At 37.4% G+C, this 16685-nt stretch overlaps 1 protein-coding gene across 2 annotated transcripts in view; it reads right to left on the minus strand.

Moving 5' to 3' along the window:
• Positions 1-8947: 8947 nt before the first annotated feature.
• Positions 8948-16685, minus strand: part of LOC139765149 (NAD-dependent protein deacetylase sirtuin-3-like) — a 120304-nt gene continuing 112566 nt past the window's right edge. The window contains exon 8 of one of the 2 annotated variants that reach the window (XR_011716588.1): positions 8948-9650. The gene's annotated coding sequence lies outside the window, so the exon portion shown is untranslated. The remainder of the gene's footprint in view (positions 9651-16685) is intronic. The other variant, XM_071692343.1, reaches the window with a different exon arrangement.

Consider the following 16685-nt stretch of genomic DNA (forward strand, 5'->3'; position numbering starts at 1 on the left):
ACAATCAAGATAAATAAGGAAACATGAAGTAAAACTTCGAAGACTGTTTACTATCAATATTTGATAACAATTAACAATAATAATAATGATAAAGGTAATATTCTTAATAATGATAGTAATAATAATAATAATAATAGTAATAATAATAATGATGATAATAATAACAATAATAATAAGAAGAAGAATGATGACGGTAATGATAAAAATTATCATCATTATCATTATTATTATTAATCATTATTATTATTATTATCATTATTATTATTATTATTAACATTTTTATTATATTGATAATAATGATCATGAAACTACTTAATAATGGCATATCTATACTTTTGCATCAATCATCAAGTCATTCCCAAGTGCCAGCCAGGCCAAGACATCGTCATTCGCATGAAATAGCCAGGAAAGGCCTCGGTGAGCGGATCCGAGGCCAAACAGCAGATCATAAGGTAGGGTTGCTACTCCGAGCAACCCGGGTGACGTCATGTGAAGGGCGGGGCTTCAACGTCACTGATAGTTCGCTAGTTTCCGGATGACGTCACACGGGTTGCTCGGCGCAGCAACCCATCCTTATGATATGCTGTTTGGTTCCTCTTCCGCTCACCGAGGCCTTCCTGGCTTTGGGGCTCTGATTCTGGCGTTTGAGCAAGACTTTCTACGAAGATATGGATGGGTTTATTTAATATATATATATATATATATATATATATATATATATATATATATATATATATATATATATATATATATAAATTTATTCATTTTTTTTTGTGTATTTATATATATATGTATATATATATATATATATATATATATATATATATATATATATATATATATATATATATATATATTTATATAGATAGATAGATAGATGAATAGATAGATAAAAAAAGAGACATTTTGATAGATATATAGGTATCTATCAGTAGATATAGACATATATATATATATATATATATATATATAGAGAGAGAGAGAGAGAGAGAGAGAGAGAGAGAGAGAGAGAGAGAGAGAGAGAGAGAGAGAGAGAGAGAGAGAAGAGAGTTTTGATTGTAGATAAGACGATAAAGAAATAATATGAATGAGTAACAGGAACCTAATCATCACTTACGTAAAGATATTCAAAGCAGAAAGAAGGAAGCACACACATGCTTACGGTCAAGATAAAAAAGGAAACATATGAAATAAAACTTCGAAGACTGTTTACTATTATCGTTTGATAACAAATAACAATAATGATAATAATAATGATAATAATGATAATGATAATACTAATAATGATAATAATAGTAATAATAATAATGATAGTAATAATAATGACTATTATTATTATCATATAATTATTATTATTATCATTAGTATTATTACTATTATTATTACTATTATCATTATAATTATCATTACTATCATAATAATATTGATAATGATAATAAAGAAACTATTTGATAACTGACGTATCTATGCTTTTCCATCAAGTCATTTCCAAGCGCCAGCCAGGCCAAGACATCGTCATTCGCATGAAATAGCCAGGAAAGGCCTCGGTGAGCGGATCCCAGGCCAAACAGCAGATCATAAGGTAGGGTTGCTTCTCCGAGCAACCCGTGTGACGTCATGTGAAGGGCGGGGCCTACACACGTCTGCTAGTTTGTTGGGTACAGCCCCGCCCTTCACATGACGTCACACGGGTTGCTCGGCGTAGCAACCCATCCTTATGATATGCTGTTTGGTTCCTCTTCCGCTCACCGAGGCCTTCCTGGCTTTGGGGCTCTGATTCTGGCGTTTGAGCAAGACTTTCTAGGAAGATATATATGTATGGGTTTTTTAATATATATATATATATATATATATATATATATATATATATATATATATATATATATATATATATATATATATATATATATATATATATTATACGTACATATATATATATATATATATATATATATATATATATATATATATATATATATAGAGAGAGAGAGAGAGAGAGAGAGAGAGAGAGTTCTGATAGTAGATAAGACAATAAACAAAGCATATAAATGAATAACAGGAATCTAATTATCACTTATATAAAGATAATCAAAGCAGAAAGAGGGAAGTACACACAAGCACACAGTCAAGATAAAAAAGGAAACATAAAGTAATAGTAATAATAATACTAACAAAAATGATGATGATAATAATAATAATGATAATTATTATTATTATCATCATTATCATTATATCAATAATATCTATAATAATGATAATGAAACTAGATAATAATGGCATATATATATATATATATATATATATATATATATATATATATATATATATATATATATATATATATATATATATATATATATTAGAAAACCCATACATTTCTTCGTATAAAGTCTTCCTCAAACGCCAGAATCAGAGCCCCAAATCCAGGAAAGGCCTCGGTGAGCGGATCCGAGGCCAAACAGCAGATCATAAGGTAGGGTTGCTACTCCGAGCAACCCGTGTGACGTCATGTGAAGGGCGGGGCCTCAACGTCACTGATAGTTCGCTAGTTTCCAGATGACGTCACCCGGGTAGCTCAACGCAGCAACCCAGTCTTATGATATGCTGTTTGGTTCCTCTTCCGCTCACCGAGGCCTTCCTGGCTTTGGGGCTCTGATTCTGGCGTTTGAGCAAGACTTTCTACGAGGATATGGATGGGTTTTTTAATATATATATATATATATATATATATATATATATATATATATATATATATATATATATATATATATATATAAATTTATTCATTTTTTTTGTGTATTTTTATATATATATATATATATATATATATATATATATATATATATATATATATATATATATATATATATATATTTATATAGATAGATAGATAGATACAAAAAGAGACATTTTGATAGATATATAGGTATCTATCAGTAGATATAGACATATATATATATATATATATATATATATATAGAGAGAGAGAGAGAGAGAGAGAGAGAGAGAGAGAGAGAGAGAGAGAAGAGAGTTTTGATTGTAGATAAGACAATAAAGAAAGAATATGAATGAATAACAGGAACCTAATCATCACTTACATAAAGATAATCAAAGCAGAAAGAAGGAAGCACACACATGCATACGGTCAAGATAAAAAAGGAAACATATGAAATAAAACTTCGAAGACTGTTTACTATTATCGTTTGATAACAAATAACAATAATGATAATAATAATGATAATAATGGTAATGATAATACTAATAATGATAATAATAGTAATAATAATAATGATAGTAATAATAATGACTATTATTATTATCATATAATTATTATTATTATCATTAGTATTATTACTATTATTATTACTATTATCATTATAATTATCATTCCTATCATAATAATATTGATAATGATAATAAAGAAACTATTTGATAACTGACGTATCTATGCTTTTCCATCAAGTCATTTCCAAGCGCCAGCCAGGCCAAGACATCGTCATTCGCATGAAATAGCCAGGAAAGGCCTCGGTGAGCGGATCCGAGGCCAAACAGCAGATCATAAGGTAGGGTTGCTTCTCCGAGCAACCCGTGTGACGTCATGTGAAGGGCGGGGCCTACACACGACTGCAAGTTTGTTGGGTACAGCCCCGCCCTTCACATGACGTCACCAGGGTAGCTCAACGCAGCAACCCATCCTTATGATATGCTGTTTGGTTCCTCTTCCGCTCACCGAGGCCTTCCTGGCTTTGGGGCTCTGATTCTGGCGTTTGAGCAAGACTTTCTACGAAAAGATATGGGTTTTTTAATATGTATATATATATATATATATATATATATATATATATATATATATATATATATATATATATATATATATATATATATATATATATATATATATATATTATACGTACATATATATATATATATATATATATATATATATATATATATATATATATATATAGAGAGAGAGAGAGAGAGAGAGAGAGAGAGAGAGAGAGAGAGTTCTGATTGTAGATAAGATAATAAACAAAGCATGTGAGTGAATAACAGGAACATAATTATTATTTATAACGATAATCAAAGCAGAAAGAAGGAAGTACACACAAGCACACAATCAAGATAAAAAAAGGAAACATAAAGTAATAGTAATAATAATACTAATAAAAATGATGATGATAATAATAATAATGATAATTATTATTATTATCATCATTATCATTATATCAATAATATCTATAATAATGATAATGAAACTAGATAATAATGGCAAATATATATATATATCTCTTTGCATCAATCATATATGTATATATATATATATATATATATATATATATATATATATATATATATATATATATATATATATATATATATATATATATATATATATATATATATATATATATATATATATATATATATATATATATATATATATATGCTAGAAAACCCATACATTTCTTCGTATAAAGTCTTCCTCAAACGCCAGAATCAGAGCCCCAAATCCAGGAAAGGCCTCGGTGAGCGGATCCGAGGCCAAACAGCAGATCATAAGATAGGGTTGCTACTCCGAGCAACCCGGGTGACGTCATTTGAAGGGCGGGGCTTCAACGTCACTGATAGTTTGCTAGTTTCCGGATGACGTCACACGGGTAGCTCAACGCAGCAACCCATCCTTATGATATGCTGTTTGGTTCCTCTTCCGCTCACCGAGGCCTTCCTGGCTTTGGGGCTCTGATTCTGGCGTTTGTTTGAGCAAGATGTTCTACGAAAAGATATGGGTTTTTTAATATATATATATATATATATATATATATATATATATATATATATATATATATATATATATATATATATATATATATATGTATGTATATATATATATATATATATATATGTATATATATATATATATATATATATATATATATATATATATATATATATATATATATATATATATATATATATATATATGTATATATTATACGTATATATATATATATATATATATATAGAGAGAGAGAGAGAGAGAGAGAGAGAGAGAGAGAGAGAGAGAGAGAGAGAGAGAGAGAGAGAGAGAGTTCTGATTGTAGATAAGACAATAAACAAAGCATATAAATGAATAACAGGAATCTAATTATCACTTATATAAAGATAATAAAAGCAGAAAGAAGTACACACAAGCATACAGTCAAGATAAAAAAGGAAACATAAAGTAATAGTAATAATAATACTAATAAAAATGATGATGATAATAATAATAATGATAATTATTATCATTATCATCATTATCATTATATCAATAATATCTATAATAATGATAATGAAACTAGATAATAATGGCATATATATCTCTTTGCATCAATCATGTATATATATATATATTTATATATATATATATATATATATATATATATATATATATATATATATATATATATATATATATATATATTAGAAAACCCATACATTTCTTCGTAGAAAGTCCTCCTCAAACAAACGCCAGAATCAGAGCCCCAAAGCCAGGAAGGCCTCGGTGAGCGGATCCGAGGCCAAACAGCAGATCATAAGGTAGGGTTGCTACTCCGAGCAACCCGAGTGACGTCATGTGAAGGGCGGGGCCTCAACGTCACTGATAGTTCGCTAGTTTCCGGATGACGTCACCCGGGTAGCTCAACGCAGCAACCCATCCTTATGATATGCTGTTTGGTTCCTCTTCCGCTCACCGAGGCCTTCCTGGCTTTGGGGCTCTGATTCTGGCGTTTGTTTGAGGAAGACTTTCTACGAAGAAATGTATGGGTTTTCTAATATATATATATATATATATATATATATATATATATATATATATATATATATATATATATATATATATATATATATATATATATATATATATATATTTTTATATATATATATATATATATATATATATATATATATATATATTATATATATATATACATATACATATATATATAATATATATATATATATATATATATATATATATATATATATATATATATATATATATATATATATATATATATATATATACATATATATATATATATATATATATATATATATATATATATATATATATATATAGATAGAAAGATAGAGAGAGAGAGAGAGAGAGAGAGAGAGAGAGAGAGAGAGAGAGAGAGAGAGAGAGAGAGAGATATATATATATATATATATATATATATATATATATATATATATGTACATATAGATGGATAGATAGATAGATACATACATACATACATACATACATACATGCATACATAGATAGATAGGTGGTTTGGTAGACAGATTGGCATCTATCAATAGATGTAATGGTAGACAGAGAGAGAGAGAGAGAGAGAGAGAGAGAGAGAGAGAGAGAGAGAGAGAGAGAGAGAGAGAGAGAGAGAGAGAGAGAGAGTTCTGATTGTAGATAAGACAATAAACAAAGCATATAAATGAATAACGGGAATCTAATTATCACTTATATAAAGATAATTAAAGCAGAAAGAAAGAAGTACACACAAGCACACAGTCAAGATAAAAAAGGAAACATGAAGATACATGATGATAATGATAATGATAAGGAGAAGAAGAAGAAGAAGAAGGGTGATGATAATAATCATTATTATCATTATCATTATCATTATAATAATAATATTAATGATAATGATAATGAAACTATTTAGTAATGACATATCTATCCTTTTGCATCAATAATCAAGTCATTCCCAAGCGCCAGCCAGGCCAAGACATCGTCATTCGCATGAAATAGCCAGGAAAGGCCTCGGTGAGCGGATCCGAGGCCAAACAGCAGATCATAAGGTAGGGTTGCTACTCCGAGCAACCCGTGTGACGTCATGTGAAGGGCGGGGCCTCAACGTCACTGATAGTTTGCTAGTTTCCGGATGACGTCACACGGGTAGCTCAACGCAGCAACCCATCCTTATGATATGCTGTTTGGTTCCTCTTCCGCTCACCGAGGCCTTCCTGGCTTTGGGGCTCTGATTCTGGCGTTTGAGCAAGACTTTCTACGAAGAAATGTATGGGTTTTCTAATATATATATATATATATATATATATATATATATATATATATATATATATATATATATACATTAGAGAGAGAAAGAGAGAGAGAGATATGGATAATTAGATAGATAGGTATGTGTGAATATATATATATATATATATATATATATATATAGAGAGAGAGAGAGAGAGAGAGAGAGAGTTCTGATTGTAGATAAGATAATAAACAAAGCATGTGAATGAATTACAGGAATCTAATTATCACTTATATAAAGATAATAAAAGCAGAAAGAAGGAAGTACACACAAGCACACAGTCAAGAGAAAAAAGGAAACATGAAGTAAAACTTCGAAGACTGTTTACTATTAATATTTGATAACAAACACTACTACTACTACTACTACTACTACTACTACTACTACTACTGCTGCTGCTGCTGCTACTACTACTACTACTACTAAAAATGATAATAATTATAATAATAATTATTACTATTATTATCATTATATCAATAATGATAATAACAATGATTAAACTATGTAATAAAGACATATCTATCCTTTTGCATCAATCATCAAGTCATTCACAAATGCCAGCCAGGCGTCATGTGAAGGGCGGGGCCTGGACATGAATGCTATTTTGCTGGGTATAGTAGCCCCGCCCTTCTGATGACGTCACCCCGGAAGGCCAGCGGAGCAACCCAGTCTTATGGTCTGCTGTTTCAGGTGTCTTCCGCTCACGGAGGCCTTCTCTAGCTGAGAAGAGCTTCATACAATGAAAAAATATATATGTATAGTTTCTCTTATCCTATTAATGGCTTTAATATCCTTTATTTGGCATGATATAAGATAGGGTTGCTACTCCGCGCTACCCGGGTGACGTCAACGGAAGGGCGGGGCCTCAACGTCACTGGTAGTTTGCTAGTTTCCGGATGACGTCACCCGGGTTGATCAACGCAGCAACCCATCCTTATGATATGCTGTTTGGTTCCTCTTTCGCTCACAGAGGCCTCTTCTCTGTTTGATTCTATCGATTTCATGTGATATTTTCCTCTTTTTATTTTGCTTTTGTTATGAATTATCAATGTATCCATATTTCTCCTAATTTGGCCTATATCTTTTAGTGCTTTTGTGTCTGTTTTTCTCTTGTCTCTTGTTTGTTTCTATTATTTTCATGCGTTTTCTTAATGGTCTATACGTATTTGTGCTTTTCTTTTGTTAATCAGGTTGGTGTATGATATTTCTTTAAAGTGGTTCCAATTATTTTTTTCTATTGTATATTCTTTTAGTTTCATAGATTTTTTTTTCTTATTGGGTTTATTAATTTTTTGCTGGATCGGATCTTACCAAAAGTTTTCTCCTTTTTTTACCTCTTTTCATTCAGTAATTTTTCTTGTTTATAGTTTCATTCATTTCGTTGTAGGTACATTTGTGTAATCACCAATGTGTAGTGTATGGTGAGGGAGGACGCGTTCTTGATGAACCAATCCGGTTTCATTCTCCTTCATAATCCTCCTATAATCCGGATTATATTATTTTCCCCGTGTTTTTGATCTCATGTTTTCCTATTTTTGTTTTCTTTGTTACTATTGCTTTCTTCCCATTACTTTGTCATTGTTTTTGTAATAACACCTCTTGCCTATCTTTTATTTATGCAATGTTTATGTAATTTGCTTAATGTTATGGTAAGTCTTAACACATCTTTTATTCATGTAATAACAGGTCTTACTATTACATTATGTACACACAGAATTTATATTCTATGTAATGACAAGTCTTATATATATATATATATTCTATTTGACATGATTTAGAGCATTTGTAGACAAAGGTAAATGAAAATCTCATGATGCAAATGTCTGACAGCTTTCTGCATCTCTGTTCTTGCTATATAGGATAACCACTTTATTCTAATATTTACACAGTTCGATATAAAGGAAATTCTTAATATTTTTGCAAGTCTACAGCTTTGATCACAGGAGGTTCCATGATACCAAATACAACGATGAAGTTGAATATGGACTTCATTTGGAAGTGACTGATGCAGTTGGGAGTGACTGATGCAGTTGGGAGTGACTGATGCAGTTGGGAGTGACTGATGCGGTTGTAAGTGACTGATGCAGTTGTAAGTGACTGATGCAGTTGGGAGTGACTGATGCAGTTGGGAGTGACTGATGCAGTTGGGAGTGACTGATGCAGTTGGGAGTGACTGATGCAGTTGAGTGACTGATGCAGTTGGGAGTGACTGATGCAGTTGGGAGTGACTGATGCAGTTGGGAGTGACTGATGCAGGTGGGAGTGACTGATGCAGTTGGGAGTGACTGATGCAGTTGGGAGTGACTGATGCAATTGAGTGACTGATGTATCAGTCAGATAACAGACTCCTCGCATCATCCAGTGTGACACAGGGTGAATATAATGACTGCCCAGTGGATGTATGACGCCAGGATGCACCCTGTGTGTGGGGTGGTCATGGGTGGAGCTGTCGTTTATGTAGGGGTGAGGTGATCATCATGGTCAGGTCACTCATGTCTGTAGAGATGCTGAAGCGTAAGCTTCAGATGTTGACAGGTCTCCAGACCACAGTGCAACGTTCTGAAATGTATGAAAAACTGTTAACAGATAATTGACACAAAGATAGATAAGTAAGTGCGTAAGTCGAAACCTACGCAAGTCGACAACCATTTAATTTCACCCTGAATTCTCATGACCTAAAAAAAAAAAAAAGGTTGTCTCCCCACCCCAATAGTTCGTTTTCTCTAGTTCATCGCCGCACGGCTCTTGTTTTCTATTGGTATTTAACAACGGGGACTGTTGTATTCTTACCCACCACACCTTACATCACCTTTAACACCCTCCCAAATTCTAGACTGCAGCACCAAGACGTTTAAAACACCGCCAAATTGAGCATTATGAATATGGTCAGGGGTCAAAGGCCGCAGGGTCAGGGTTCAAGTAGGGGGGGTATGGGAGGGAGGTTGGACCACTGACAACAGCCTATGGCCGGATATGTCTCCATTCAGAGGTCCACGTTCCTCTCTCTCTCTCTCTCTCTCTCTCTCTCTCTCTCTCTCTCTCTCTCTCTCTCTCTCTCTCTCTCTCTCTCTCTCTCTCTCTCTCTCTCTCTCTCTCTCTCATGCACATTTGTTATACAGCCTCCGACCATCCAAGATTCTACATTATTCATCCGGGAGACTGGAAAAGCTTCAGGCAAATTTACATACTAAGAAGAGTGCTGGGTGAGAGGGTGGGGTCAAAGGTCAGAGAGTGGTGAGAGGGATAGAGAGGTCAGAGGTCAGGAAGAGCCCCAGGAGGCTGGTATGGCAGAGTTGGATGATATGAAGGAGTTAATTACTACACTCAACACCCTTGTGAGAACCCTTGTCTTACCCACGACCTCTCAAAAGGTTCCTGCAGCCCAGGGTTGCGCTGCTTCCAGTGGCAGGGGGATGTAGACTCCTTTGGAGTGAGGTCTTTGACGAGATTGTACTCCCAGTGGTTCAGCCTCGCCCTGTAACCTCAAACAGAAGGAGTCCGGTAACGTGCGCAAGGTAGGTACTCTATCTATCTATCTATCTATCTATCTATCTATCTATCTATCTATCTATCTATGTTTGCTGAGACGGCGCGGCCAGCTGAGGCCCTCCCATTCCATCGACCAACCCCTAGGGATGGATGAACAGCCGGGTTGACTATGGACCGACTGCCGCAAAAAAAAAGAAAAAGGATTCGAACCCATGCGCTCGACCATGGACGGCCCGTGAACGATCTATCTATCTATCTATCTACCTGTCTATTTATCTATCTATCTATCTATCCCTCTATCTATCTATCTATCTTGTGTTTCTCACTGCCACTTTCCGTATTTCTTCCTCCTCCTCCTCCTCCCGCTGATCGTGGTGCTCCTCCTCCTCCTCCCGCTGCTCGTGGTGCTCCTCCTCCTCCTCCTCCCGCTGCTCGTGGTGCTCCTCCTCCTCCCGCTGCTCCTAGTGCTCCTCCTCCTCCCGCTGCTCCTAGTGCTCCTCCTCCTCCCGCTGCTCCTAGTGCTCCTCCTCCTCCCGCTGCTCCTAGTGCTCCTCCTCCTCCTCCTCCTCCCGCTGCTCCTGGTGCTCCTCCTCCTCCTCCTCCTCCCGCTGCTCCTAGTGCTCCTCCTCCTCCTCCCGCTGCTCCTGGTGCTCCTCCTCCTCCTCCTCCTCCCGCTGCTCCTGGCGCTCCTCCTCCTCCTCCTCCTCCTCCCGCTGCTTCTTCCCGTCGTGTGTGAGTGGAGTCACTGTGGATGAAATACGTCCAGACGAGGCAATATTCAGGTCGTCTGGAGGGGGCTTGGCTGGGCTGTGTGATCTGGCCGGAGCCTTGCACGTTGCCAAGGGATTAGTGTGGAGAGAGAGAGAGAGAGAGAGAGAGAGAGAGAGAGAGAGAGAGAGAGAGAGAGAGAGAGAGAGAGAATATGTCCAAGAACACTAACTTCTACTTTAGCGTAACGTCCAATTTACCTGTAAATGGGATAAGAAAATTGGTGTATATATATCTCTCTCTTTCTCTCCAGCTGACCTGAAGGGAGATTTATGACCTCCATTTGGGCCATGATGGCCATAGACCACTCCCCTAGCTGACCTGGAGAGGAGGTATGGCCACCATCTGGGCCACTGTGGCCATAGACCACACCCCTAGCTGACCTGGAGAGGAGGTATGGCCACTATCTGGGCCATGGTGGCCATAGTCCGCACCCTTAGCTGACCTGAGGAGGAGGTATGGTCACCTTCTGTGATATGGTGGCCATAGACCACACCCTTAGCTGACATGAGAAGATATGGCCACCATCTGGGCCATGATGGCCACAGTCCCCACCCCTAGCCAGCCTGGAGAAGATATATGGCCACCATCTATGCTAGGATGGCCACAGTCCCCACCCCCAGCTGGCCTGGATGAGAGGTGTGGCCACCATCTTGGCCAGGGCGGTTCTCGGTCCCACCAGATAACGTTTCCCAGATTGTTATGGCCTCTTTCACCAGGCTACGGCCACTTACCAACCTCATAACACTGAAACTCCGATAAACTCTGGGAAATTCTCCTAATTACGGCAGCGAATGATCTGGGGGAAGGAGTTTTGCAACCTAATCACATACCAATAATGTCATCATTATATACAAATGACTAAGCTAACTACCAGCTCATATATATATATATATATATATATATATATATATATATATATATATATATATATATATATATATATATATATATATATATATATTTTTTTTTTTTTTTTTTTTTTTTTTTTTATACTTTGTCGCTGTCTCCCGCGTCTGCGAGGTAGCGCAAGGAAACAGACGAAAGAAATGGCCCAACCCCCCCCCCCCCCCCATACACATGTACATACACATGTCCACACACGTGTATACATACCTACACAGCTTTCCATGGTCCACCCCAGACGCCTCACATGCCTTGATTCACTCCACTGACAGCACGTCAACCCCTGTATACCACATCGCTCCAATTCACTCTATTCCTTGCCCTCCTTACACCCTCCTGCATGTTCAGGCCCCGATCACACAAAATCTTTTTCACTCCATCTTTCCACCTCCAATTTGGTCTCCCTCTTCTCCTCGTTCCCTCCACCTCCGACACATATATCCTCTTGGTCAATCTTTCCTCACTCATTCTCTCCATGTGCCCAAACCATTTCAAAACACCCTCTTCTGCTCTCTCAACCACGCTCTTTTTATTTCCACACATCTCTCTTACCCTTACGTTACTTACTCGATCAAACCACCTCACACCACACATTGTCCTCAAACATCTCATTTCCAGCACATCCATCCTCCTGCGCACAACTCTATCCATAGCCCACGCCTCGCAACCATACAACATTGTTGGAACCACTATTCCTTCAAACATACCCATTTTTGCTTTCCGAGATAATGTTCTCGACTTCCACACATTTTTCAAGGCTCCCAAAATTTTCGCCCCCTCCCCCACCCTATGATCCACTTCCGCTTCCATGGTTCCATCCGCTGACAGATCCACTCCCAGATATCTAAAACACTTCACTTCCTCCAGTTTTTCTCCATTCAAACTTACCTCCCAATTGACTTGACCCTCAACCCTACTGTACCTAATAACCTTGCTCTTATTCACATTTACTCTTAACTTTCTTCTTCCACACACTTTACCAAACTCAGTCACCAGCTTCTGCAGTTTCTCACATGAATCAGCCACCAGCGCTGTATATATATATATATAAATCTCTTGACAATTGGAAGGCGTCTCGTCGAAGAATCTTCTATTCCAAAAGGAGTCCATCACTTCCCTGCTTCTGGAAGTAGAGTAACTTTGGAGGTACGAGAGAGCGCCCTCCAGGCAAACACCTACAAGAACCCTCCAACATACCTCCTCCTCCAAAAGTCTTCGCCTCCTAAGACCCGTCCCTCCAACTATCAGGCAAGACAGACATATATATATATAACCCAACCTTCAACTTGCCCTCAGACTTATTCATCGCTGGATACAGCCGGCCTCCATACCACCACATCTTCCGTATATTCGAAAGCGACCTGAGAAGACACTATGGAGGGCGAGCGAGTGCCACAGGATAATCTGAGAAATTGGGATGATCAGAGATGATTGCTGATAAAACATGATCGGGGCCCATTAGGTGTTCGGTTAGTGGGAAAGGACAGATGCCTCGTGTCTGCGTTAATGGGTGACTTATTTCCTAAGGGTAATAGAACAATTATAAGTGAGGCCTGACGTCTTGTAAGCCAATGAGTTGATAATCACTTCTACAAAGACGATGTCACTGGAATTATCATCAATAAATTATTGAGGAGGGAGAGGAGAGGGGAGGGAGGGGGGTTTGTTGTTATTGACTTTTGATGACAATTTTCATGCATACTTGCATGATTTCACTGCCTCTCCCAGACCCAAACTGCTGTAGACAGCACTGCCTCTCCCAGGCACTGACTGCTGTAGACAGCACTGCCTCTCCCAGGCACTGACTGCTGTAGACAGCACTGCCTCTCCCAGGTCCTGATTGCTGTACACAGCACTGCCTCTCCCAGGCCCTGACTGCTGTAGACAGCACACTGCCTCTCCCAGGCCCTGATTGCTGTACGCAGCACTGCCTCTCCCAGGCCCTGACTGCTGTACGCAGCACTGCCTCTCCCAGGCCCTGACTGCTGTACGCAGCACTGCCTCTCCCAGGCCCTGACTGCTGTAGACAGCACTGCCTCTCCCAGGCAGTCAAATGTCCTCATATATATATATATATATATATATATATATATATATATATATATATATATATATATATATATATATATATATATATATATATATATATCCCTTGTCTTCGTTTTCTTTCATCTAATTGAATTTCCCATTTTTTCTGATCTAATTCCTTGACGCTGCACTTTTGTTTTCGAGCGAAAATTTATGGTCTCCAGCGTTCCTGCTGAGCAATATATCTTTTATATCGCGGGAGATCTTCTTCAATATATATATATATATATATATATATATATATATATATATATATATATATATATATATATATATATATATATATATATACTTAAGTCACCTGACTGGCCCTTATCTCCTAGGGTCATTATTACACGAAATTATTCTTCAAGATGCAAAAAAAAAAGGCATTTGAAAAAGGCCTTGAACTCTAAACGTACTATTTTAGGGACACGTAGGTTTTGTGGACATACGAACAGTGACCCCAATCTTGGTAAACACAGCAGAACTTATCATCCAAGTCTTTCGCTGCTCAATTCAGGCAAATCACCAGATGTGAGGCTTTCTCCACACGATATTTATAGCTGAAATTAACAAGAAGGATCACACTGTAATCATATACTCATCTCCACGGTTAGGTTAATCTTCTGGGTAAATATTGGCTAATTGTTCCATGAGCCAGGGGTCTCTCTCTCTCTCCAGGGTGTTAATTAACCCCTTTATGTTATCATTAAGGTGACATCCACTGTGATAATGTACTATGGGTTGATTATCACTCTTGCTACATGGGTAAAATCGTGTCGGGTCCCTAGAGAATATTCGTCGTACGCTTTAACTGCGGCAGGAGGAAATATTCTGGGCATTTAAAGTTGCGCTTGATGAGAATATTGCGTGGGTGTTTTACTGTCGAGTTTATGGACAATATTTTGGGCCATTTTCATCCGTAGCGAGAGAGAAAATTCTCGCGCCATTTTATCTCGTTTGTAGAATTGTATATTTCTATTATTTTGTCATGTTTAATGCGGGAGAGTATTTTTGTTTTAGAATGTATATTGTACAATACCAGTCCTAAAGATGACACACCCTCAGCGTTCCCTTCTGCAGGAGCTACCAGCCCTAAAGGTGACACACCCTCGTCATCACCTCCTGAAGGAGATTCCAGCCCTAAAGATGACACTTCTTCGTCATCACCTTCTGCAGGAGCTTCCAGCCCTAAAGATGACACACCCTCATCATCACCTTCTACAGGAGATTCCAGCCCTAAAGATGTCACTTCTTCGTCATCACCTCCTGCAGGAGCTTCCAGTCCTAAAGATGACACTTCCTCATCATCACCTTCTGCAGGAGCTTTCAGTCCTAAAGATGACACTTCCTCATCATCACCTTCTGCAGGAGCTACCAGCCTGGTAGATGACACCCTTCAACGTTCACTTCTGCAGGAGGTACCAGCCCTCAGGAAAGCAGTCAGATGCAGGGAGCAGCCAGCCCCCACACAGTAATGATGGTAACTGTACAGGAACATTGTACTGAGAGTGAACACTGTAGTGGGAGAGAGGCCCCAGAGGAGGGCAATAATGATGGTGCCAGAATCGAGGGAGCTGAGTGATGCTGAATGACTTCTTTGACGAGGCAAACTCGTTGCTAGATTAACCTAGTTTATTCTTCGTAGAATAAACCAGAGGTTTTCTTTTTTTTATTATGTCTAATGCAGATAATACTCGGGCATAAAGGCCGCATTAGTACGTTTTTGTGCTTCGCATTTCAAAAACCACATTCATAATGACAATGATACATCAGCCAGCAGTCGTAAATCTCACAGATATATCATTCAAACTGTGCACAACAGCGGAGGGGATCATCACTGTTGTGTGAGGAACAGTTTCCTGGCTTATATATATATATATATATATATATATATATATATATATATATATATATATATATTTTTTTTTTTTTTTTTTTTTTTTATACTTTGTCGCTGTCTCCCGCGTTTGCGAGGTAGCGCAAGGAAACAGACGAAAGAAATGGCCCAACCCCCCCCATACACATGTACATACACACGTCCACACACGCAAATATACATACCTACACAGCTTTCCATGGTTTACCCCAGACGCTTCACATGCCTTGATTCAATCCACTGACAGCACGTCAACCCCTGTATACCACATGGCTCCAATTCACTCTATTCCTTGCCCTCCTTTCACCCTCCTGCATGTTCAGGCCCCGATCACACAAAATCTTTTTCACTCCATCTTTCCACCTCCAATTTGGTCTCCCTCTTCTCCTCGTTCCCTCCACCTCCGACACATATATCCTCTTGGTCAATCTTTCCTCACTCATTCTCTCCATGTGCCCAAACCATTTCAAAACACCCTCTTC

Source organism: Panulirus ornatus, chromosome 53, assembly GCF_036320965.1.
Source record: "Panulirus ornatus isolate Po-2019 chromosome 53, ASM3632096v1, whole genome shotgun sequence".
Classification (NCBI taxonomy): Eukaryota; Metazoa; Arthropoda; class Malacostraca; order Decapoda; family Palinuridae; genus Panulirus; species Panulirus ornatus.